Source organism: Ursus americanus, chromosome 1, assembly GCF_024610735.1.
Source record: "Ursus americanus isolate L20-20 chromosome 1, mUrsAme1.1.p, whole genome shotgun sequence".
Taxonomy (NCBI): domain Eukaryota; kingdom Metazoa; phylum Chordata; class Mammalia; order Carnivora; family Ursidae; genus Ursus; species Ursus americanus.
In genome coordinates this window covers 43489369-43514178 of record NC_142127.1, presented here as the reverse complement: position 1 = coordinate 43514178, position 24810 = coordinate 43489369, and the positions used below count along the sequence as shown (strand labels likewise).

The 24810-nt window shown below is 38.2% G+C and overlaps 1 long non-coding RNA gene across 2 annotated transcripts in view; it reads right to left on the bottom strand.

Moving 5' to 3' along the window:
• LOC123781288 (uncharacterized) overlaps positions 1-24810 on the bottom strand; it is a 57217-nt gene that overhangs the window by 4879 nt on the left and 27528 nt on the right. Inside the window, exons 1-2 of one of the 2 annotated variants that reach the window (XR_015724033.1) lie at positions 10080-10729; positions 2597-2703 (exon numbers count right to left, since the gene is read on the bottom strand). This is a non-coding gene — a long non-coding RNA (uncharacterized LOC123781288). Of the gene's footprint in view, positions 1-2596; positions 2704-10079; positions 10730-24810 lie in introns of those variants that run through there. The other variant, XR_006776645.2, reaches the window with a different exon arrangement.

Sequence of the window (24810 nt, the reverse complement as noted above, 5' to 3'; positions counted from 1 at the left end):
TGAGTTGTATTAAAGACTATTTTTTTGAAGATTTATTTATTTGAGCGGGAGAGTGACAGGGGAGGGGGGCGGCAATAGGGGTGGAGAGAATCCCAAGCAGACTCTGTGCTGAGACAGAGCCTAACGCAGGGCTCAATCTCACAACCCTGAGATCATGACCTGAGCTGAAATCAAGAGTTGGACACTTAACCAACTATGCCACCCAAGTGCCCCTAAAGACAACTTTTAAAAGTAATATTTTAAAACTTAGATGAATATATTCAAATATATTCAACATTTTTCAGACCTCAGCATGGGAAAAATTAAGTAGGACACAAAGGGACATTCATAAAAGTATAAATGTTAAAATTTAAGACTTATATGTACATTAAGTACTATAGAAGTGAAAAAAGCCACAAGAATGTTTTTAATATATATAATTTATTTAAAAAAATTCCTAAAAGTCATGAAACACTACCCAACAGAAATATGCACATTGAAAAAACAAGATTTCTTACAAGGATAAATCTGAAAGGCCAAAAAATAAGGAAAGAATACTGTTCACTAATCAAGGAAATACTGGTTAAGACACAAGGAAGTACTACATCACACCCATCAAATTAGCAACATTGTAAGTTTCAAAATAGCAAGTGTTGTCAAGGACAACAAAGCCGTGGAACTCTTTCACTGTTGGTGGGAAAACATACCGGCGCAACTATCAAATTTGCAATATCTAATGAAGATGTATTACCATGTTACCTGCATGTGCATAAGGAGACATTAACAGTGGGGCTCGTGGCTCAGTGGGTGTGGCATGTGACTCAATCTTGGGGTTGTGAGTTTAAGCCCCGAGCTGGGTATAGAGATTAAAAAATCTTAATAAAAAAAAAAGTCAAGGCAGCCTGTGTACAACAGCAGAAAGGAGTCCTAACCAGCAGTCAACATTAGTACATTCATAGGATAGACTTCTGTACAGCAGTCAAAATGAACAAACCAGGGTTATGCATGTCAACACGGGTGCAGCTCAAAAATGAGCAAAAAAAGCAAGTTGTGCAGCACTGCACGATTTATGACACCAGCTATATAAAATATGCAAAACAATACCATATATTACGGCTGTATACGTAGGGAAAAAGTACAGTTTTGCTAGTGGGTACCAAGAAATGAAGATTGGATTGGGGAGAGGGACAGGTGACATCAGTTGTGTTTGTATTTATTTTATAGGCTGCAGTTTGAAAACAAGTACATTTGACCCTTGAATAGCATGGGGATTCGGTGTGCCAATCTCCCGCACAGTCGAAAATCCACATATGACTTTTGACTCCCTCAAATCTTAATAGCCTGTTGACTGGAAGCGTTACAGATAACATCAACATCGACAGTTGATGAGCACATATTTTGTATGTTACATTATTATATACTGCAATTTTACAATAAAGCCAAAGAAAAGAAAATGTTAAAATCATAAGAAAGGGAATACATTTATTCCACGATACCGATAAAAATCTGCATACAGGTGGACCCAGGCAGTTCAAACCCATTTGTTCAAGGGTCAAATGTACTTGTATTACTCCAGATTTTAGCATACTTGAAGTAGTTTATAATTAAGATATTTTTAAAAGATCACATAGTACTTAAGGGGATATGTACATGAACCATTAATACACATACATTCTGAAAAGATTGCCTTATCCTCACTGTTTCAGGAGAAAAGCATGCACTAACCTCTCTACTCAATTGGGAAAGAAATTTGAGACAAATAGTTTTCACCAGCCATATCCTTAAGTAATAGCAGAATAAAGATACAGAAATGATTTAGAACCAATTTTCAATTTTCGTATTTAATTTTTTGCATATAGGCATTTTTCTTTTCCTTTCCCCCATCAGGTTATTTCTTTATAATACATATTTTTAAGTTACCCAGATTCTGTATAAATTATAGGGTATGAAATGAAATACTCTCTTTTCTGTCTCCAGCGCCCCACTCCTTTCTCTAGAGATAACCCCTGTTAATGTTTCGTTTTTGTTAAGATTTTATTTATTTTAGAGAGAGAGAGTGTGCTCGCGAGCATGCGGGTGGGGGAGGAGCAAAGGGGCAGAAGGAGACAGATACTTTCTAGCACACTCCATGCTGAGAGCAGAGCCCAACTCAGAGCTTGATCCCACAATCCTGAGATCATGACCTGCACAGAAACCAAGAGTCAGATGCTTAACCTACTGAGCCACCCATGTGCCCCAAGCACTATTAGTGTTTTGATATAAATCCCTATATAGATATATTTATATCCAATACAATATATTTATACCCAATACATACAGGTATATTTATATCGTGTTTTTGCATTTTCTTTGTTTTTCCTTGCCTATTACTGTTTCTAATATTAAAAAGTCACTCCAATGGAAGTTTATGATTATTCATGAGGAACAATGGAACATGTGCAGCGAGCAAATATATGTAACATACATCCCATGTTCGCTTTGCGGTGGAGACTTAGCATCAGGAAACAGCAAATTTCAGCCCCTGGCGTCAGGAGGGATTACCTTAAGGACAAGGAGAGGCGGCTGTGGGCAATGATGGAGATGCTGTGTAAACTGGATGCGGTCTTGGGCTCCTTACCTCAAATGAGAAATGCAAGGCTTTGCTTGTATCATAGGCTGGAACCAAATCAGTCGACTTTGAGTCCAGGCTTCTGTGGCAACAGCTAGTGGATTTATTAGTGGGGTCTGCAAAGAAACAACAGCTGATTAGGGAGAAACAGTTTTCTGAAAAGCCAGCTTTAAATTTTTTGCTAGTTTCAATCTCATTAACCCTATGGGGCTGGTTTCACTTGTGGAGTTTGCATCAAGCTTTGGGGAACTATGGCCTGCGGGCCAAATCTAGCTGGACCACTGTCTCACACCATACACAAAGATAAACTCCAAATGGATGAAAGACCTCGATGTGAGACAGGAATCCATCAAAATCATAGAGGAGAACATAGGCTGTAACCTCTTTGACATCAGCCACAGCAACTTCTTTCATGACACATCTCCAAAGGCAAGAGAAACAAAAGAAAAAAAGAACTTGTGGGACTTCATCAAGATAAAAAGTTTCTGCACAGCAAAGGAAACAGTCATCAAAACAAAGAGGCAACCCACAGAATGGGAGAAATATTTGCAAATGAAATTACAGATAAAAGGCTGGTATCCAAGATCTATAAAGAACTTCTCAAATTCAATACAAGAGAAACGAATAATCAAATCAAAAAATGGGCAGAAGATATGAACAGACACTTTTCCAATGAAGACATACAAATGGCTAACAGACACATGAAGAAATGTTCAACATCATTAGCTATCAGGGAAATTCAAATCAAAACCACATTGAGATACCACCTTACGTCAGTCAGAGTGGCAAAAATGGACAAGACAAGAAACAACAAATGTTGGAGAGGATGTTGAGAAAGGGCATCCTTCTTACACTGTTGGTGGGAATGCAAGTTGGTACAGCCACTTTGGAAAACAGTGTGGAAGTCTGTTAAAAAGTTAAAAATGGAGCTACCCTAAGACCCAGCAATTGCACTACTGGGTATTTACCCCAAAGATACAGACATAGTGAACAGAAGGGCCATCTGCACCCCAATGTTCATAGCAGCATTGTCCACAATAGCTAAAACTGTGGAAGGAGCCAAGATGCCCTTCAACAGACGAATGGATAAAGAAGATGCGGTCCGTATATACAATGGAATATTACTCAGCCATCAGAAAGAACGATTACCCAACATTTGCAGTAACATGGACGGGACTGGAGGAGATTATGCTAAGTGAAATAAGTCAGGCAGAGAAAGACAATTATCATATAAGGTTTCACTCATTTATGGAACATGAGGAATAGCAGGGAGATCGGTAGGAGAAGGAAGGGAAGAATGAAGGGGGGGTAAACAGAAGGGGGAATGAACCACGAGAGACTATGGACTCTGGGAAACAAACTGAGGGCTTCAGAGAGGAGGGGGTGGGGGTTTGGGATAGGCTGGTGATGGGTATTAAGGAGGGCACGTATTGCATGGAGCGCTGGGTGTCATACGCAAACAATGAATCATGGAACACTACATTAAAAACTAATGCATGGTGCACTGGGTGTTATATGCAACTAAGGAATCATGGAACTTTACATCAAAAACCAGGGATGTACTGTATGGTGACTAACATAATATAATAAAAAATATTATTATAAAAAAAAGCTAATGATGTATGGTGACTAACATATCGTAATAAAAAATTAAAAAAAAACCAAAACCAAAACCAAACAAAACCAAAAAAGTCACTCTAATATCACTTAGCAAGTTGCCTTTTACACCGGCAATGTTTAGGAAGAACTTTTTGCAGAGAGAGATTTCCCATTCATATTCAATTCATAGTTCTCCTATTTGGTTCTTGCTGTGGTACAGTCACACCCAAAGTCAAAATACCTGGGCTTGAACCACAGGTCCGCCACTTACCAGACACGAGATCTTGAGCAGATTACTCATTTTCTCTGTGCCTCATTTTAACCTCTGAAAACCTGCATTAATACTACACCTTCCTGGAGCGCCTGGGTGGCTCAGTCGGTTAAAGCAGCTGGCTCTTCATTTCAGCTCAGATCATGATCTCAGGGTCCTTGGATTGAGCCCTGTGTCTGGCTCCACACTCAGTCAGGAGTCTGCTTGAGGATTCTCTCTCTCCTTCCTCTGCCTCTGCCCGTCCCCCTGCTTGCACGCACACACGCTCTCTCTCTCTCTCTCTAAAATAAATAAGTAAATCTTTTAAAAATATAATACACCTTCCTCATGAAATTAGTCATAAGGATTAAATGAATTTAAAGAGTTTGGCACACAATTCATTTTTTAAAGCTATATATATATTTCTTCAAGATTTATTATTTTAGAGAGTGAGAGAACATGTGAGTGGGGGAAGGGGCAGAGGGAGAGAATCTCCGAGCAGACTCCCCGCTGAGTGTAGAGCTGAACTGGGGCGCCACGTGGGGCTCAGTCTCACGAACCATGAGATCATGACCGAACGGAAACCAAGTCAGACACTCAACTGACTGAGCCACAAGGCACCTCTGAAGCTATCTATTTTTAATATTAGTGAACAGGTATTATTTGACTAATATACTCCCCATCCTTCTGAAGAGTGCTACCCTCCCTCCCACTTTAAGGCCTGATCTGGCCTTGACCACCAGGCATCGGCAATAGAATCCATACTCTGCCACCTGATCCAAGTCCTTCAATGCCTAAAGTTGCTTGTACTCGAAACCAAAGAGTCCCAACTGATACAGTTAGTTGTCTAGTGCCAGTTCATTTTCTACTCACTACCAGTAGACACAATAAATGTAAAAAGCTGAGAATCACACTCATCATTTTTACTATGTATTGATTCTGATAAATGACTCGAAAGAAAAGAGAACTTGCAGTTAGAAGTCACAATGAAGTTTTCCACGGGCTGAATGCTTTTTTCTTAGATTATTTTTGATGTAAAAATAGCTAATTTGTTTGGTGTGTTAGAGTTTACACATAATTTCTATATTATTTGACCTACACATGGAACAAAAAGTGCACAAAGAGATTATTACTTTACAAAGGTCACAGAAGCGGACACGTGGCAGATTCCCACATGTCTAATTTCCCGCATGCTCTTTCCAATTGCCAAAGTTCACAAATGATGAAGAAAAGGGTGCTGGATTTCAAGGGACACCAACACGGTAAGCTACTTATTGTGGATCTTTAGTTGGTCTTCCTTTTCTCTTCAGTGTTACCACTTTCTTGCAAGTTTTCATTTTTAACACCTCAGACTCTTCATATGGACGGATAGATTTTGTTTATGGCAAGAAAAATGCCACCATGTGCTCCCTCAGAAGAACTCTCCTGACAGGTATTTCGAGAGGAATTGTGAAACATTCTGGTAATTTGTGTAGAGCTGTTGGCATTTCTGCTTCACAAACTGGAGAAATTCATTTGGAAATCTTGCAAATTACTCATCTTGGAGAAAGAGAAGTGCTACATTCCAAACTTATAGTTTTCAAAACAAGCAACCTCTTTACTTTCCAACTGATTCCTGTGTCCCTCCTCACCCTTGCTCCTTGGGGTAGACCGTCGTGGAGGCCCCAGTGCCCTACCTCACCTGCGTCCACACCTTTTGCCGTTCGCACTTTCTCTCACTGAAGAGACAAAGCCCTTTCCCCACCTCTAGAAGTAGATTTTGTGGCTGACGGGAGTGGAAATTGACTGCACCAATGGGGAGACGAGGCATCAAAACTTTGCACGCATTTGCATGCTCTCCTGTGCCCGGAATGTTGCTGCAAGAAAGACATCTCTGAACTAGCTGGATGGTCCTCAGAAGAGAATGAGAGATGCATGGAGCAGAGCAACTGAGGCCAGCCTAGCGCTTTCAACGGTCAGACCCCCAGAGCTGAGCAACTTCAGCCAAGATCAGAAGGGCCACATGGCCACCCCCTCACCGTCGCTGATGCGTGAGACATAGATGTTACCCGCTAGCTATGCCTCTGAGGTTTCGTGATTGGTGGGTCTACAGAATTAATGTGGCTCTTAAACAAACTCATACATGCATGACTTTAACCCTAATCATAAACTCATTCAGTCCGTTCAGATCCACATACTCTATTTTCCCCAGAGTCCCACAAACTATTTTCTTTCCTAAGTCCAACACAAATATACCTCGGACACTCTAACTTTCAACTAGTTCAAAACAATTCTAGCTTAATCATCCCCTTGTGATGCTGAAATATTTTCTCCCTTTTTCTTTCTCTCTCGTTTTATCTTCAGACCTGTGAGCATAAGAGCCCAAATATCAAGAAGATCCACAGCCCCCTCAAAAACCCTTTGGACTCATCTGTTTCATAGAGTTGCCAGATAAAATACAGATTTCCCAGTGAAATTTGAATTTCAGATAAACAATGGATTACTTCCCTGGATAAGTATGTCCCATGCAACAGTTGGGTTATACTTACACTAAAAAAATTAAAATTAAATTCAAAAAATTTTAAAGATTTATTGATCCATTTTAGAGAGGGGGGAGGAGCAGAGAAAGAGAGAGAGAATCCCAAACAGACTCCCTGTTGAGCACAGAGCCTGATGTGGGGTTCAGTGCTAGGACTCTGAGATCTTGAGGACTCTGAGCCAAAATCAAGAGTTGGATGCTTTAACTGACTGAGACACACAGGCACCCCAGAAATTCAAATTTAACTGGATGCCCTGTATCTTTCTTCACTAAATCTGGCAACCCTACTATTTCATGAAAATTTGGGAGGAGTAAATGGAAGAAAGGAGGAACACGCGCCATGTGGGGAAAAGAGAGGAGGCCCAGGCCCAGCTAAGTTAAGAAACCAGGAAGTGGCATTATGGAAAAGAGTAGCCCAAACTTTGCTCTCTTTGATAGCTCGCCATCTGAAACACCCTCCTGTAATGAATGGGGAAAGGTTCATTGAAGAGTTCACAGGGAAGAAACCCTTTGGGTGACTTCTGTTGGTGAGTTTTAGATACCTTCAAATCATCAGGAAATAATACACATTAAGAAGTTCTTCTAATGTCCTCATTAACCTCAGCAGTTGGAACAACTGTTAAATCTAGGTGGGAAGTATATGGATTATAATTATATATGATTTTCACTTTTCCCCCGGTTTTTGAAATTATTAATAATAAAGTTGGGAAATGAATTACTGAGATACTCCTATTAAAGCAACCAGCTGTACTATACACATGTGGGAAAGGAGAGATTGAATTTTTGGTCATTTGCTCCCCTTTCACCAATCAAGAATTTCAGGCAACTCAGGGGAAATGATATAATGCAAGTATTCATCTGACAAGAGCAACTTGCTGTTAGTAAAGTTTATTGAAGAGTTTGATGGTTAAGTGTTAACTATAAAAACATATACTCCAAGATCTGATTGAACACAGCATTCTTTGTATGAGGGAGCAGAGAAGTAAGGACAATAGAATCTGTTAAGTACCATCTATGCATCACTAATCTGCTAGGTGATCTGTGACGTCAGCTGTATCACCCCATTTTACACCCGAGCTTAGAGCCGCTAAGGAGTGTCCTCACCTAGGGTGGTGTTGAGCTTAAAGACAGATATTCGATTCCATGGCCCTCATTTTTTCCACTATGTTCTGCTGCCTTTTTCCAGTCACAAATTTGTGCTTGAACAATCAACCATCACCAATTTTTTTTCTCTGCAACAAGCTACCTCTCATAGAGTATATCCCTAGCCTTTGTCACCTGATCTCTAATGCCTGAAACTGGGAAAAATCAAAATGAAGTGACCAATATTTCTCTGCCATTTTGAAACATGGAGGATGGGTGTAAACTTGTACTCAATGTTGTGACACATCCCCAGTAAAGATGAGTTGAGAACCTCACAGAACTGTGAGAGGAACTTTAGAAGATAATGGCCCTTGCCCTCAAGGAGTTTAGAATCTCAGAGAGAGAAGTGGCACAGAAGTAGAAATATGGAGTAATACAATTCAGCAGTGCAGGAGATGTCCCAAAAGAACATCTGGTAGACGGAAGAGGCAGTGAAGGTATTATGAGGTAAAGAGGGACCGTGATCTGGACTTTCAAAGATGGACAGGAGTTGGAATGTAAATACAGGAACAAAGGTGACCAAGCTGACAATGTGAGCAGAGACTCTGAAAGCGGTATGCATATGGTGAGTCTTGTTAACAGGGCTTACATTATTCCAGAGTGTTCATCTATTCAGTGAGCATTTGTTGACCATTTTCTTTCTACCAGGCACTGAGCAGAGTGATAAGGAAAAAAGATGACTAAGACAAAATTACAGTCCTCTAAGAAATTATAAACTAGTGAGAGTTCATGAAACATGATCATGAAATAAAAGGATGCTAGAAAATTATGTTGCCTATTTTTCCACTAGGTCATTTGTCCTTTTGTTTTTGATTTTTGGGAATTCTTTATATATTTTTGACACTAACCATTATTCATTATATGCATTGCAAATATCTTTTTCACGTTTGTAGCTTATTGTTTCTCTTTTTCTTTTTAGAGAGGGAAAGAGAGGGGTGGGGAGGGGCAGAGGGAGAGGGAGAGAAGGAATCTTAAGCAGGCTCCATGCCTAGACTTGGGGCTCAATCTAATGACCCTGACTGAGATCATGACCTGAGCAAAATCAAGTGTCGGCTGCTTAACCGACTGAGCCACCCAGGTGCCCCTGTTTCCTATTCTTTAAGTTGTATTTTTAATGAAAAAAAAAATCTCATTAAAGTAATTGAGTAAATTAGTATTTTCTTTTATGATCAGGATTTTTTTGTATAATATTTAAGAAATCCTTCCCTACTTAAAGTCAGGAAAGGGTATTCCTTGAAATTTTTTCTGAAAACAGTAAACTTACTAAAGTCTGCATGCATTTGAAGTTGATTTTTTTGTATGGTGTGAGACAGCAATCTATTTCCTCTTTCGTCTTCTATATGAAGAGTTCATATTTTCAATTCTATTTGCTAAATAACCACACCTTTCTCCAGGGACCTGACACATCATCTTTACCATTTTTGAAGATCCCTCTCTTTTGGGGCTCATTTTTTTCTCTTCTATCGGCCAAGATGTGTATTCCTGCACCAATATCACACTCTCTTCACTACTATAACTTTAGAACAAGCCTTCATATATAGAAAAGAAGTCACTCCTTTTTCTTCTCCTTCAGAAATATCTTGGCAATTCTTGATTCTTTGCTTTTCTATTTAAATTTTAGATTAAACTTGTTAAGTTCCACAATACATGAAGGGGACTTTTACAGAAGGGTTGATGTGTCTGGTCAATAAACATGAAGAATAGCTCAGCATCATCAGCGATCGAGGGAATACACCTCAAAACCACAAGGAGATTCCATTTGAACCTACTGACAAAAGTTCAGAAGTTTAACAATACTAAGTTTTGGTAAGGATATGATCAACAGAATCTCTTCTATACTGCCATTGGGAGTGTAAATTAGTACAAACACTTCAGAAAATATGACGGAATTGTGTAATGTTTAACATTTGCATATATCCTTTCACTTCTCTAGATTCAGGGCCCCATCTTCTCCACCCTGCCCTGTATTCTTAGAAGCTGACCTTTGTAGACTTGGTCAGTGGGTTCTCCTGCATTCTGGCTTCTCCCCGGGTTCAGGCAATGAGAGGTCCTGGCAAAACACTGGAGAGAAGGGTAGAGAGTGAGGTCAGGGTTTTTAGTGAGATCAGCTCCCTCTCTGCCAGACTGTTGTTGGGCTGAAAAAAGCTAGAGACCTCTGTTGGGTAATCCTGTCCTACAGCTGCAGACGCCCCCTTCAGGCTCGAATAACCACTTTCTCCCATTGCCTCATCAGGGATAGAGATGGTTACGGCCCCCTGCCCTTGCTGGTCCTAGCGCGCTTCATCATCCTGTAACAGGTCCTCTCCTAAACTCCCCTCAGTTACACAATTTGATCTTGTTCCTGCCCGGATCCTCACTGGTACAGCCTAAAACTCAACAATTTCACTGTCAGGCATACACCCAAGAGAAACCAGAGCAGGAATGCTTTCCAGGAGACATGTTCAAGAATGTCTGCAATACACTTTGCACACTTGGGTCATTAAAAAAAAAAAAAAAGGAACAACCCCAAAGCCAATTGTGATACATTTGCCCAATAAAGTATCATACAAAAGTGAAAATTATTTAACTATAACTACATGCAATAACACAAATAAGTCTTAGAAACCAAATGTTAAGGAAAAAAAAATTGAAGCAAGCCATAGAAAGCTATATATAGCATGATAACCTTTTGATAAAGTTAAAGATTATTTATTTATTTATTTATTACTTGTTTTTAAGTAGACTCCATGCCCAGCATGGAGCCCAACATGGGACTTCAACTCACAACCCTGAGATCAAGACCTGAGGTGAGGTCAAGAGTGGGATGCTCAATGGGCTGAGCCTCCCAGGCACCCCAAAGATCTATCATTTATATGTACATATATAGTGTTAAAACTTTTAAAAAGAAAGGCATGAAAAACACCAAAATTAGAACAATGGTTATCTCCAAGAGGGGGAAGAAGGGATTAGGGTAGCAAGGAACACATGGTAAATTATTGGTAATATTTTATTATTCTAGCTATGAATTGGAAGGTGGACCCTGGGGTTAACATTAATTAATAAAACCATTAAATGAAAACAAAGTATGTTTAATTACATTTAAAAATGAGTAGCAGGTTTAGAAAAGCTGGAATTCCAGGCTAAGATTTTAAAGTTCATTCTCTAAGTAATCCCCTGAAGTTTTTAAGCAGAAAGATGACACAAATAAACATTTAAGTTAACCCGCCAGAAGCGGACAAAAGCAGAAATTCACAAGTTAAGGATCCTTTGCCAAAATCCAAGTGTGAACTGATAGAGTTCTGGCCCTAGAGTCATGGCTGGGGCATGAAAACAGAACAGGGAGGAAAGAGAGGCAGGGCTAAGAACTGGTAGTATGTTTGGTGGCAACACAGAAGGCAAAACCAGGAGAGGGCTGAAATATGGGCCAAGAGTGAATAATCCAGGATAGATTTTTCTAAAACAGAATTTTAAAATTTTAAGGACTGTCTTTTAAGGAGATATGAAGAATTTTAAACTGTTTGATATCATCTCTGTCGTAGCTGAATGAACACTGAATGCCTCCGTGTCTTTGGCTCTTCCCCGTCCTGACTATTTACTGGAAACTGAATACAAGAGCAAAGCTGCAGCACTCCAAATCCTGCTGGGTTTGAGCGACCTCTGCAAGATCAGTTATATCTATCCATCTGAGAGAGAATATCCAAGGTGTTTTTTTTTTCTTTCTTTTCTTGTATATTTGTTTCTATAAAAGTGGGAAGAGTATCCTTAAATGATATAAAGGGACATCCTGACTAAAAAGCTTAAAGAAACCCTATTCCAAATAATAGTGTAAGTTATCACTGCTTGAATGCCAGTCATTTTAAATTCAGAATACACTTCTATAACCATTTCCCTTAAAGATCTAAATGGCACGTGATCTTTCACATTCAATAAAAATAACAAATCTTATTAGTGAATTCGATCCTGTGGGTTGAGTTGTTAATCCCGGTACTCTATTTATACAATTATTTTTCAAGTTTATTTCCTATTTTTATCTTGTCCTTCAACTGCAGGATAGTTCAGGGTTACCTATTTTTAGTGCACTCGAGCACCACACCGCGGAATCGCTTTAACACTTCACTCTATAAGCCCGGCAGTCCTGGACTGCACCTCCCTGCGTTGCAGGCCGCCTGAGATATTGTTATCAGTGTCTTCCACTTTAGACGAGGAGTCCAGAGTTTCCTATTCACCTATCATAAGGAACATCTGTGTTGTTACAAGAAGAAAAAAAGAAGGCAACAAAATATTTTGACCACCCCTGTATCTTGGAAGAGACCATCCCTGTATCTTGTGTAAGAAATAAGATAAGGCATGAATACAAACGTTGAAGGTAACATGAATAACTTTAGTAACTCTGGGACTTTGGGCTCACTCTTTGTCCAGTCTCGATTTGGGGAATCCTAATTAGTGAGAATAGTGTTGTTTTATTTTTTAAGAAAAGAAAATCGGAGAAATAAGCTTGACTTCTTGAAGATGCTTTGACAGCTTTCTTTTCTTTTTAAAATCCTTGTCTAGATGAGCTGTCTGTGGAACAAGCTGACATTCATTTAAATAGGAATTTAAAATCTGCCTCAAACATCTTTGATATCTGAGTAGGGGCCAAAATGCCAAGTGCACTTAAGGGATATCTGGTTAATAGTTTTGCAGATTATCCAAGTCAGCTCACTTCTAGAAGGCTGAGCAGTGGGATGAGAAGAAAAAAAAAAAAGAATATGCAATTCTGCCACAGTGTCGCAGAGTGAGCGAGCAGTGGTTGGGTGAACGGGAATGTATGTTTCCTCCTTCTCCGCCATCAGGCTGTCAATGCCATCTGTTGCACAATGTGAGGAACAACTGAGTTCCTCTTCAACAAACACTGGCAGTTGGTCTTTTCATTTCTTCCCAGAAGTACTTGTCTTTATGAGGACAGAGGTCTCTGGAGCATCACAGAGTTTTGCTTTAAGGAATGTAGCAACATGAAATTAGGAATGCTTTCTTAAAACTCTAAGTGGTCATAAAGAAATGAGAAGAAAAATGGAAAAATACATTATTTCAAGGGTGTCTGTCCAACACAATGTTCCTGATGTGAAATCCCACCACTGCTCCCTTGAAAGGGTATGATTTACCCTAGGAATATCAAAGATGTTGAGACGCAGTCACCAGGGTGTGGAATATCAAAGTAAAGTGCGGTTTTACTTGTTGCAATAGAAGGAAACGACACATGAACACATATTCAGAGCGATATCACATCTGTGTTATTCACACTATATGGCCCTTAGCACTTCACGTAAGTGTAAAGTTATAAAGCTGTTCAATTAGCTATTTAATGACTACTTCCTCCCTGCTCACCTTTTTCTCCATGAGGACAGACCATATCTATTATATTTACCCTTCATCTGTAGTCCGTAACGCAGAATACATCAACAGCAGCTGGCACTAATCTGTCCTTACTATATGCTCTTCTAAATGCTCTATCGATATTAATCACTTAACCCAGAACAACAATCGGTAGTAATTATTACCTCCATCTTACAAATGAGGAAACTGAGGAACAAATTCTCCAAGATCACATATCTAATAAATAGAAAACCAGAATACGAACCTAGGTACTCTGTGTCCAGAGCTTTCATTCTTCCATACTGCCTATCGTATTAGACAAGACATACAAATATTTGTTGAGAGAATGAATGAGCAATTCAGTAATTTGTTTTTAGTTTGCCTAAGTGAGAAATAGATCATTTAATTTTTTTCTTCTACTCTCTCATTAGAAATATTGACCCACCTTCCTATAAATGTTGTACATTAAATAGTGGTCGCGGATAGTACTGATGACAATGGCCACGATTCAATCTCAATACAACCATTGCAGAATTTCCTCAAATCCAAAAGAGGCATCAAGGAAATTTTGGTTATTCAGATTAAATTTGCTCAAAGTTGTCTTGATTTCCATTTAAATATATTCTGCCATAAATACATATACGTACATTAAGAAAGCACAGAATCTCTCAAAGCACTTGTAAAACGGCTTACAAACTTAGAAATTCCTTTAAGTGAATTCATTTATAGAATTTAAAAACATTCATTAAATGCCCACTCCGTAAAGTGCAATGGCTTCTAACCATTTCCCTACTTCTCCCCAAGGCCTTTATTACTCCTTCTATAGAGTAGAATAACTGAACGGTCACTTTCTTCAAATTTGTACTCACTATGTATTTTAAACTTGGCTTGACTACTGCTTGTCTCCATTTTAATAGGTTTCCACAAAGGAATAAATTTCACTGTTTCACAAATAACAGAATTCTTTAAGAATCATAAAGAATAGCAGATATGTGTATCAATAAATGTATTTGTTTGCTCCAAAATTCTACTTCATGATAAAATTGTAGTAACATTTCAGGAGGAGAGATTTTATTGCTTTTGCTAAAATCAATTTCATTTGGGAGTGCAAAGGGTCCTGAGTAAGGCAGTGAGGTCTGTGTTGTGGGCCAGAACACCAAAGAGCTGGGTCCCAGTCCCCCTAATGCCATCAGTTCACTGGGAGAGCCAATCCAAGCCACTTAACTTCTCAGAGCCTCAGTTCCTTCATTAGTAATACTAAGATTCTATTGAATGACCCTTGTCTCTTCTAGAAAACATATATTTTAATGAATTATCACACCAGTACTGTGAATTGAATAGTAACATGCTTTAAAGTAGCCATTTGGGGGGGGGCGTTGGGTGGGGGGAAACCTGTCCTTTCTTGAAATCTAGATTCCATCTAAGTGGTATTGTTTCTGTATGAAGAAACAGAATGAGGATGGTGAAGTGACTTGTGTAAATGATCTCATTTGGGAGGCACCGAGGGGACAGAGACTTGTCATTGCCAAGTAAGTCACATTTAAATTCCCTCAAGCCTTGAGAAATAATGTGAGGGAAAGAGCAAAAATAGCACAGTCATTCCTTTGGACCAAGTCGACTCCTAGGCCTCCTGAGAGCACCACAGCTGTGTATTCATCTATATGCAAAGAGAAATAATAAGAATCATCTATATTTGGCACATGGTACTTTTCTATATACCAGTGCACTCATCTATTAATATATTTTATGCTGAGCCTTTCGGTAAGGAAAGATACACCATGCACACTGCCTCATGCTCAGCTACAGACACATATTGAAGATGCTTCTTTCCCCTGAAATACAGAAAATTGCAAGAGCACACAGCCCCACGAAACCAACCAGAATGAAACTGGAGGCAGCTGTATCTGATTGAAACCGTGGAGAGAATTGAGATTGACAGAGTTGCAAGGCTAGGAGGTTAATGAGTCCATAGTCCTGCCTCCAGGCAGAACTGTCTTGAACCATTCCAGGCAAATGACAGCTCAGCCTCTTGGAAAAAAAAAGAAAAAGAAAGAAAAGAAAGAAAAGAAAGAAAAGAAAGAAAAGAAAGAGAAATCTTCACAACATGCTTCAGTAACATATTCCATTGTCTAAATGTCCTTATCCTCATAAAGTTCTGAAAGCAATCTAAATCCACCCTCTTCTCTGTTTAATCTCCATGTTGACAGATACATAGAATAATAAACTGACAGAAACGTCAAAGATGATGAGAGCCTTAGGGATGGGTCACAGGATTGGTTATCCTCACCTTTCCAGAGACCTGGGAGGAGAAAATAATTAGCAAGTCTGTGGATTGTGGTTCTAGTTACAGTAATATTATGAGTCCAACTATTTGTTTTTATAAATAAGACCTATTTGCAAATTTGCCTTGTACTTTATAGCAAGGACTATAGGTCTAGTAAATGCTATCCTGAGCTGAAACATGTAATCAAAGAATAGGTTCTTATGTTAAAAAAGCAAAGGAAGTACAGAGCTACAGAGCTGATGTGCACACAGACCCATACTTCTTTTTTTTTCTAATTCTTTTTTGTTACATTATTTCAGTTTACTTCTTACATATAATACTAAAAAACATTATATGTATATACTTACATATAATTACAGTTTACTTCTTACATATAATACTAAAAAACAGATTACTTTTTTTTTTTTTTACTTCTAGGCATTATGAATGATGAATGTGTTGACAGCATCACATAGAGGAAAAGAGTAGGGTTAAGCCCAGGTTTCAAATCCCTTGTCCGCTACTCATCGGCTGCATGGTTTCAAGCAAGCTGCTTGATCTCTGAGCTGTAGTACCCTCACGTATAAGGTGGGACTAATCATATTTACTTCACATCAGTCTGAGAAAACAGAATGGGATAGCACTGGGAAAAGCATCTAGGATTTAGTAGGCACTAGAATAAATGTTAGTTGACCATCATCTGATCTGTAGCACTCTGCCTTTCCATCCTCTTCTCCATTCCTATTATAAGTTCTGAGAATTGATCGAGGGACAAACCAGCCTCCTCTGAGTGTCACTGGACTGTTTCTGCTTCCATTCGGCCTCTCTTCTCTGTTGCTGGTCCCCAAGTGAACTCAGGAGGGCATTTCCCTTAGAGATATAAAGGGGAAGAGCAAGGGAACTTTCTGATGCCAAGTTAAAACGAACGCTGGATTTTAACTTGAATTTTTAAAGGATCTGTGCATGTTACATTTGTGCTAAGAACAAGCAGATGAAATTCAAATTCTAAAACACTATATTCATTTTTAGAAAGCTGTAATAGAACTGCTTTGTCCAAAGGATAAAAAGACTGATTCAAAGATAGACTACTTTTTAGCTCAAAGGAGTGAGCAATAAAGTAACTATTATTCATTTTGAAGTAGAAATGCTAATATCTACACAATTTGAAAGAGATTTAAATAACATTATCAAAGTAATATGTTCTTATTACATAAAACAGAGATAAATGTAGAGACATTTTATAACATCACTCCTAATTTTATGACCTAGAGAAAACCACTAGCAATATTTGGATATACCTTCTCTCTTTTTCTGCGCATATTCTGATGAGCAGGACTGCTTTCAAGTTCAGGTTCTGCTGCTTACTAGTTGGGACGTGGTCAAGTTGTTTAGTTTCTCTAAGCATTTGACACTGCATCTGAAAACCAGCATCAGCTTCAAAGAGTAATTGCGATGACTAGTGAGATAACATGTATGAAGCATGTGCATGGTACATGAAAAGCACTCAATTACGTCAGCTAGTGTTATTACGATTTTTGCTATGTCTTATATTTTAAATGCAAAAATGAGAATTCAAGGAGAGGAAACAAAGGTCACTAACAAGCTATTGTGATGTGGGTTTTGGAGTCTGTGCAGTACAGAAAATCTGATTTCTCACATAACAACATAACAGACAATTCATTGAACGCTTTGCTATGTGGTTCCAGACACGATGATATTATAGCCCGTTTAATCCTCACAACAGTCCTATGAGACAGGTGGTACTATAACTATTACTATTACTATCCCCATTTTACAGGTGGGCAAACTGAATCAGAGAACAGGTGAAGCAACATGCAAAGTCTCACAGCTAAGTGGCAAAGCTGGCATTTGAATGCAATCAATCTAGTTCCAGAGTCCATTCTTGTAAACAAATACAGAAGAGTTTAATATTGAGCAGGTATTTTTGTAAATATTACAGTTTAAGGCAAACATTCTAAAAAGCACATGATTTGCAACGAATTAGAAAAAGACCAGATAGATAAATACCAAGAAAAGAATTAGATGTCGTATTCTTTTAGATAGCATATTTTTCAATGTTCCCAACTGGCCCCGTATGCCCATCCAGCAAAATTACAGGACCTCACATTCGATCCATTTCTTCTGAACTTTGTAGGTAGCTAGAAATGGTTAGGCAGCAAGCAATATTCTTGGAAAAATAGATTTGTATTACCCTTGGAAACAGACTGTGTTGCAAGAAAGTCTTTGGCATAAAACAAGGCTGAGTATACACAGTTGTCTCTCAGATGGTGTGGATTTGGAAACATAAGTGGACAAGCCAAACCCTTTAAGTCTTCCTTAGCCTTCGAATTGAATTCCAGAATGTATTTTTGATGTCACTATGTAGAATTTCTGCTTATCCTTATTTATTCCTGAATAATATTCCACTGAGTGGCTGAAACAATGGCTATTGAATACAAACAAGTTTCCTCAGTCATTCCAACCTGAGTGACAGCTCTGTGCTCTCCAAGTTCATCTACTCATCCCTCTTGGATAGTGGTGCAAAAAGAAAAGAAAAAGCATCCCAAAGCACAAGTATGGTCAAATGATAAAGCAAAACTGCTGTCAACTTTTTGGTAAAACTGATACATTTAGATATCACTGATGAAAGTGTAAACTAGTATATACCTTTAAAAAAACAATTTGGCAACACTCACGGAGTGTATGGTAAAATGTTCATCCCATTTGGCACAGTTCCCCCTATTCCTGGGAATTTATCCTAAGGCAATAATTAAAAAGAAAAAAAACCCATAAAAGCAGAGAGAATTCAAATGCAGTGTTAATTATAAATATAACCTAAGAAGCAAACTGATTGTTCAACAATAGACAAACAGATAAGTAAACATCCATGGAATATTTTGTTCCCTTAAATAATTATAAACACGGACTGTATAATAACACAGAAAAACAAAAAGTTGAAAAGCAGAGCACGAAGTGATCTGTATAGTTTGATTATACCACGGCATGTAAATAAACGGGCAGGTAGCAGTGCATAATGGAGGCAAGGATGTGAAAATAGAAATAAGGACTGTGAGATTTTTTCTTCTTAAATCTCTTTAAGTGTTGCTTGAGATTCGCAAAATAATTAACAAATAAGTTTGCTGAAATGGATGAAGAGGTTTCTTTGTCATCAGAAGAGCAGGTCAATTGTCCTCTTCTCACACCCAGCGACTGAAACCAACCAATCGAACACATCAAAAACTAAACTCCTTGCCTTCAAAGAGAGCTGGTATGTTTAGAGATTATATAGGAAATGGCCCGTCTAATTGAGAAAAGAGATTGAGAACTTCCAGGGTAGGGTCTTCAACTGGCAGTAAGATTGCACTTCAAAAAATTATATTCTTCCTTCCTTCTTTTCTCTTCCTCCTTCCTTCCTTCCTCTCTCACTTCCTTCCAACCTTTCTCTCTCTCTCTGCAAACTACAGCAAACAGAGATATGGCTCCTTTCCTCATTCCTTTGACAAAAGTACTTCCCATAGGCACCTGGGTGGCTCAGTTGGTTAAGTGTCTGCCTTTGGCTGGGGCCATGATCCCACCGTCCTGGGATTGAGCCCCATGTTGGGCTCCCTGCTCAGTGAGGAGTCTGCTTCTCCCCTTCCTTCTGCTCCTCTCCCTCGTTTGTGCTCTCTCTCTCAAATAAATAAATTTAAAAATAAAAAATAAGATAAAATACAAAAGTGCTTCCCATAATCATCAATGTGAATTTAAGCCTACCTTTTTAGTACCTATTCATTTTTTTCTTTATCGTCTATCTTGATATGACTATTTTACTTTTCATTTCTATTTGCTATGCATAGTTGATTCTCCAATATTCTTTTATTCACTCTCAACCTGTTTTGTGTGTCTTTTAAAGGATACCCTGGCTGACTGGCTATATTTTCATTGTTCGTAGTGAACAGCTTCACGTCTTAAATAGCCCTATATTTGGTTAATTTCTCAGAAGAACTAAATGACAGTGACTTCATGTCACTAAGAATATCCAATTATTCCTGTCTTTTATTTCAATTCTCTGTTGCAAACAGAGGAAATGCTTTCAATTTCTTTACATTCTTTCCATATAAACAGATGGCTTGTGAGGAAATTAAAGGCTCTTTTTCACCTGTTATTTAAATAGTTTCTGTCACTTAGGTTATATAGTTTGTTGTATGGTTGATTAGTATATCTATTTTTCATTCATGTCGGGGTAAACTAGCTAGACATCTACTGATTCAGTCTGTCTGCAGTGATTATACCCTGATTTTGTGTTGCTAGTGATTTATTTTCTGAGTCATCCAAACCAGAAACATTTTTTTCCCCAAGTGGATCATTGCCCTAAAGCACTTTTCAACTTAGTAAATACAAGTATAAACTGGGCTTTTTATTTGTCATGAGTCTTGATTACAGGCAAGGACTCTAACGTGACTCTGTTTTTCGACTTAGATCTTTTAGCATTTGAAAATGCCACGTATTCATACAGAAAGTTATGCTTCTCAAATGGGAATGTAACACCATAGGGCAATTTCTCTGCTTTGATAGGTGACATGTAAGTGCATTTCTGAAGTCTAACTGAACCGTTACAGATGGATCCTGGAGCAGTGCCATCATGGACCACTAGCACGCAGGCTTTGTTTTACAGTAGCCACAGAGAACCTACTATGTGTTAGGCTCAATGTGGGACCCTGGGACACAACAGAAAACAAACCTCACCCTCTCTGCATCCTGTGCCCTTCACCTGCAAAATGGGATACATAACTTATCTATGAGGCCCCTTTTAAATATAAAGTCTCTACTAAAGCTAATTGTTTTTATTTCAAGAATCATAGGAGACACATTTTAGTATAAGCAAAACATTTTTAAAAGATAAAGATATTTTAAGTGATGCCGGTTCAATGTTTAGAGTTTGGTGGACAATAATAGGGTAGACATTAACTGGGGATGGTTAAGGGCATCTTTGAATATAGCTATAGATACGTATATTTATATTCTCAAATATTTGCGTATCGCACAAAAAATTTAAATGTGGAGGCTGCCCTGTGCCCTCAGAACCTTGAGCAAGGCATTGAAACATGACCAACACAACACAATACGGCAAAGCAGAAGTTAGAGGTTTTCTCATGTAGGGTAAAATCATTGAAAAATTCAGCACATCTATTGACTATTTCTACTACCATGATACTGAGATAAAAGGACAGTCCCAGAATATTATATACAGATTTCAGAAAATCCAATCTTGAACATTCCAAATGCATAAGAGAAGTAGGTGTATTTGTACCATCTTACGCAAGGAGTCATTTGTAGATTTTCTTTAAAAGGAACTCTTTAGGATCCTTCCACTAGACATTTATAACATGATCCATGTGCAAAGTTTCCATTTCTGTCCAGTTTCTCAATAACAAATCTATTGTGTAAAGCGTAGTCTACTTGCAATCTTCTTATACCATACTAAGCAAGGCTGAGTAGCCTCAAGGTCATTCAGACTGGCTGTTGGCTTCCGTAGGAAGACAGCCCCAAGCTATTTAAGGAATATCTGGCTGCTGGAGAGCTTGGAGCCAAATTTGTGGCTCATCACTAGCAAGTGTTTTTTTTTTTTTTTTTAAATATTAACCTCACTCCTGGCTCCATTTAACTTTTCCATTCTTAATTTTCCTTTACCATGTTTAAAAATATTAATTTAAAAAATTTCTAAATCTTTTTTTATTCTGAGTCATTTATTTATTTATTTTTAACTTTTCTCTAAATCTTTCTATGTGAAGAAGAAAATCTCAGTAATCTGCCCTATATTGTTTTTGGTGCATATGTGGCTGTAAATAAGTAAATAGGGATCAAATAATTTTTGTGATTATTGGGAAATGCAAAAGACCCGAATTATGAAACAGCCCATTGCCTTAATTTTGTTTATGCCAAAATAGAAAATAAACATAAAAAAGTGTCACTTTTTAACAGACAGTAACTTGTGTTGATAAACACAAAGAGCTAGCATGGGAAAGTGACTTACTTAAATATATGTTTTATTTGAAGTAATCCTAATAGTATTTATTTATAAATTAAGTTCTAAACAACATACGAGTCCGCATAAACAGACTACGACATTTTGACAACTCTACCTCAATCTTTAGAATGGTGTATCGAAGTTGATTTACAGCATGATCCTCATGAAAATACCTATGACATCTCCATGAGTACACACTGAAACGATAGTAATCAGTGAAACTTCTGTGATTTCCACATGAATCAACAGTGGTGCATTGCTTAATGTAACATGCAATTACATCATGTTTAATTTATGTGGAAATGTTTGGATATGCTTAAAATGTCTGTGGCAAATCATTTTGGGATCTTAATTGAATATTTTTCTGTGATAAATTACTCTTAAATATTGAAATAATATTCTGATATAACTACAATTTATTTTGAAAGGTTCCAACAACCCCAAATCATTATATTATTCTCTTTGTACGATCCAAAGTTGCATCCTTCAGGAATTTATTTTACTATCCTGTAGCAAATAATTCTAACATTTCTAAAATGCTTATTTCTATCCCGTATTTGGTTATCATTTTTTAAAACCCAAAATAATTTTGATATTTTAATATATTAAATATAATGGTGAGCTATTAGTCTCTCCAATATGAAAAATGCTTCGAGTTAAAATTTGACACTCTTTTTACCAATAAGCTACTTAATTTAATATACTAAAGTAGTAATGCTCTATTTCTAGACTCAATTACTTTATTATCAAGAATACTGAGGAAAGCAGTTCAATTTCACGGTAGAGACTAGTTGAAATGTCACTCTTATGATTAGTACAGGAAAAATTTTATGTGAGGTTGAGAAATAAATATTTTTAATCATAAAAATATTATCTAAAAACCAATAACTTTCCAGGTACAATCTCCACAACTATAAAATCCAGAAATGAGAAATTCTCTGGGGCTTAAATAACTACCTAATGAAACATTTAAGTCAAATAAACTCTATTTTGAAATTTTTATGTCTATTTACTTGAAATGTAATACTTCTTAGAGCAATAGTTCCTTCAAGTAATTTAACTTAATTAAAATAGATACAAATTTGTATTATTCCACTAGTTATAAGCTTACATTGATCTACGGCTTTTTGTATCATTTTCCAGAAAATGAACCAACAACAAATTAGGAGACTGTGTCTAGTCAGAGTTCTTGGTCGCAAATAAACAGGAGCAAAAACAAAGCAACGTGATTCAGCAAAAAGGGAACATGGGGACTAAATGGGCTCGTTCTGTATTGCAGCTGAGGGATTCATTGAATTTTATGACTCCCCTCCTCCACTCCACTTTTGTTTGCCTTCAGCTTGAAACTCAGTGGGTTATGATTCTTGACCCAATATGGTGAGGGATACAAGCCCTTGGTGGACTTGCTTAAATAAGGCTGCTGTACACGGACACTTTCTTCCTACCCACAAGAGGAGCAGTAACTCTACTTTCCCTCGAGGGGAACAAGCAAACACAGTAACACAGCGACAACAGTAACCATCTTTTCTCTTTTGGTCTTTGTTTTCGGTTGCTTACATAGGGTGCAAAGAACCAAATTAATTAGGTTCAGCCTTAGCTTCCAATTCAGTGGAACCCCTACTCTCATGGTGCTGTTAGAATCCAAGATCAAAAGGATAGGAAGCAAATTATTGGCAAAAGAGTCAGTAAGTATAATCCTAAGAGCCTCCATAACAATTTCGAACCCTAGGATTCCAGACTTGTATACTCTGGTCAAGGGGAAAAAGAACTCCACGTGATGGTCATTCGTGCAGAACATAAACCATACCTTGTAAAACAGCAACTCAGACTCCCAAGGTGTTGACTCTTGGATAAAGCACATCTGAATCTTTGAGGATTCGTTTCTTCTGAGTAATGGGGCATGCAATAATACCAATGAGTTCCTTGAACATTAGCCTTTTGGCTTGTTTCTTCAAAAAATTAGTTCCTTTAAACTGAAGCAATTTTGCTTGGGATACCATGGCCTTTATAAGGCAACCAATTAATCTATGGATCATGTAATGACAAGAAAAATGACCAGGGAAACCAAAACAAACCCACACTAAATAATCTACTGCAATAAGGAAAAACTGCTGCTAACCACTCTGTATCGCCCAAAAGATAATAAGTTAGTATCCCATACAGACAAACTAACACCAAATAGTCCTTTGGTTCCACTAGGTATCATGCTTTTCAGGATTTCCTGATCAGCTACCAATAATAGAAAATGGAGCATTCATCAAAGCTGAAGCCAGATGGCCATTGCTATACGTAATCTTCATTCCCTCCACAAGGGACACCTGGTTCATGAATCCACTGGCCTTGCTGAGAAAGGAGGTTGACCTGTATCTACTGAGTGGGTCATCTCATCCACATTAGAGGCTTTGTGGTGAACATATAACTTCCTGAGAAATATACTCAGATTCTGGGCTCACTCTGAGAGATCATATTCATTCAGCATAACCTTTCCCCAAACTCCCTCCACAACTCTCCGATCCTGCTTTTCCAACCGCCTCGCCATCCAACTAGTCCACCAGTCATTGAATTGGGTGTAGGTTCCTGTTCTGGTTATCTTTGCTGCATAAAAAAAATTAACCCAGGGGCGCCTGGGTGGCTCAGTCATTAAGCCTTCGGCTCAGGGCGTGATCCCGGCATTATGGGATCGAGCCCCGCATCAGGCTCTTCCACTGGGAGCCTGCTTCTTCCTCTCTCACTCCCCCTGCTTGTGTTCCCTCTCTCTCTGTCAAATAAATAAATAAAATCTTTAAAAAAAATTAACCCAACATAGCAGATTACAACAAATATTTTATTATAATCATGAATTCTGCAGATAAGGAATTCAAGTGGTCCACTGGAGATGACCTTTCCCTGCTCTGTGATGTCCGCTGCCTCACCTAGGAATCTTAAAGCCTGGGGATGACTTAATGGCTATGGGCTAAAGTCCATACCTGCCACCTAGACTGGGCTCACTCAGGGACTAGGACTGGGGACTGGAGCACTTACATGTGGACTGTCTTGGCGAACACACAGCATGATGCCACAAGGTAGTAAGATTTCTTTCCCAGTGATCACAGAAAATAATTTAATTGGATGT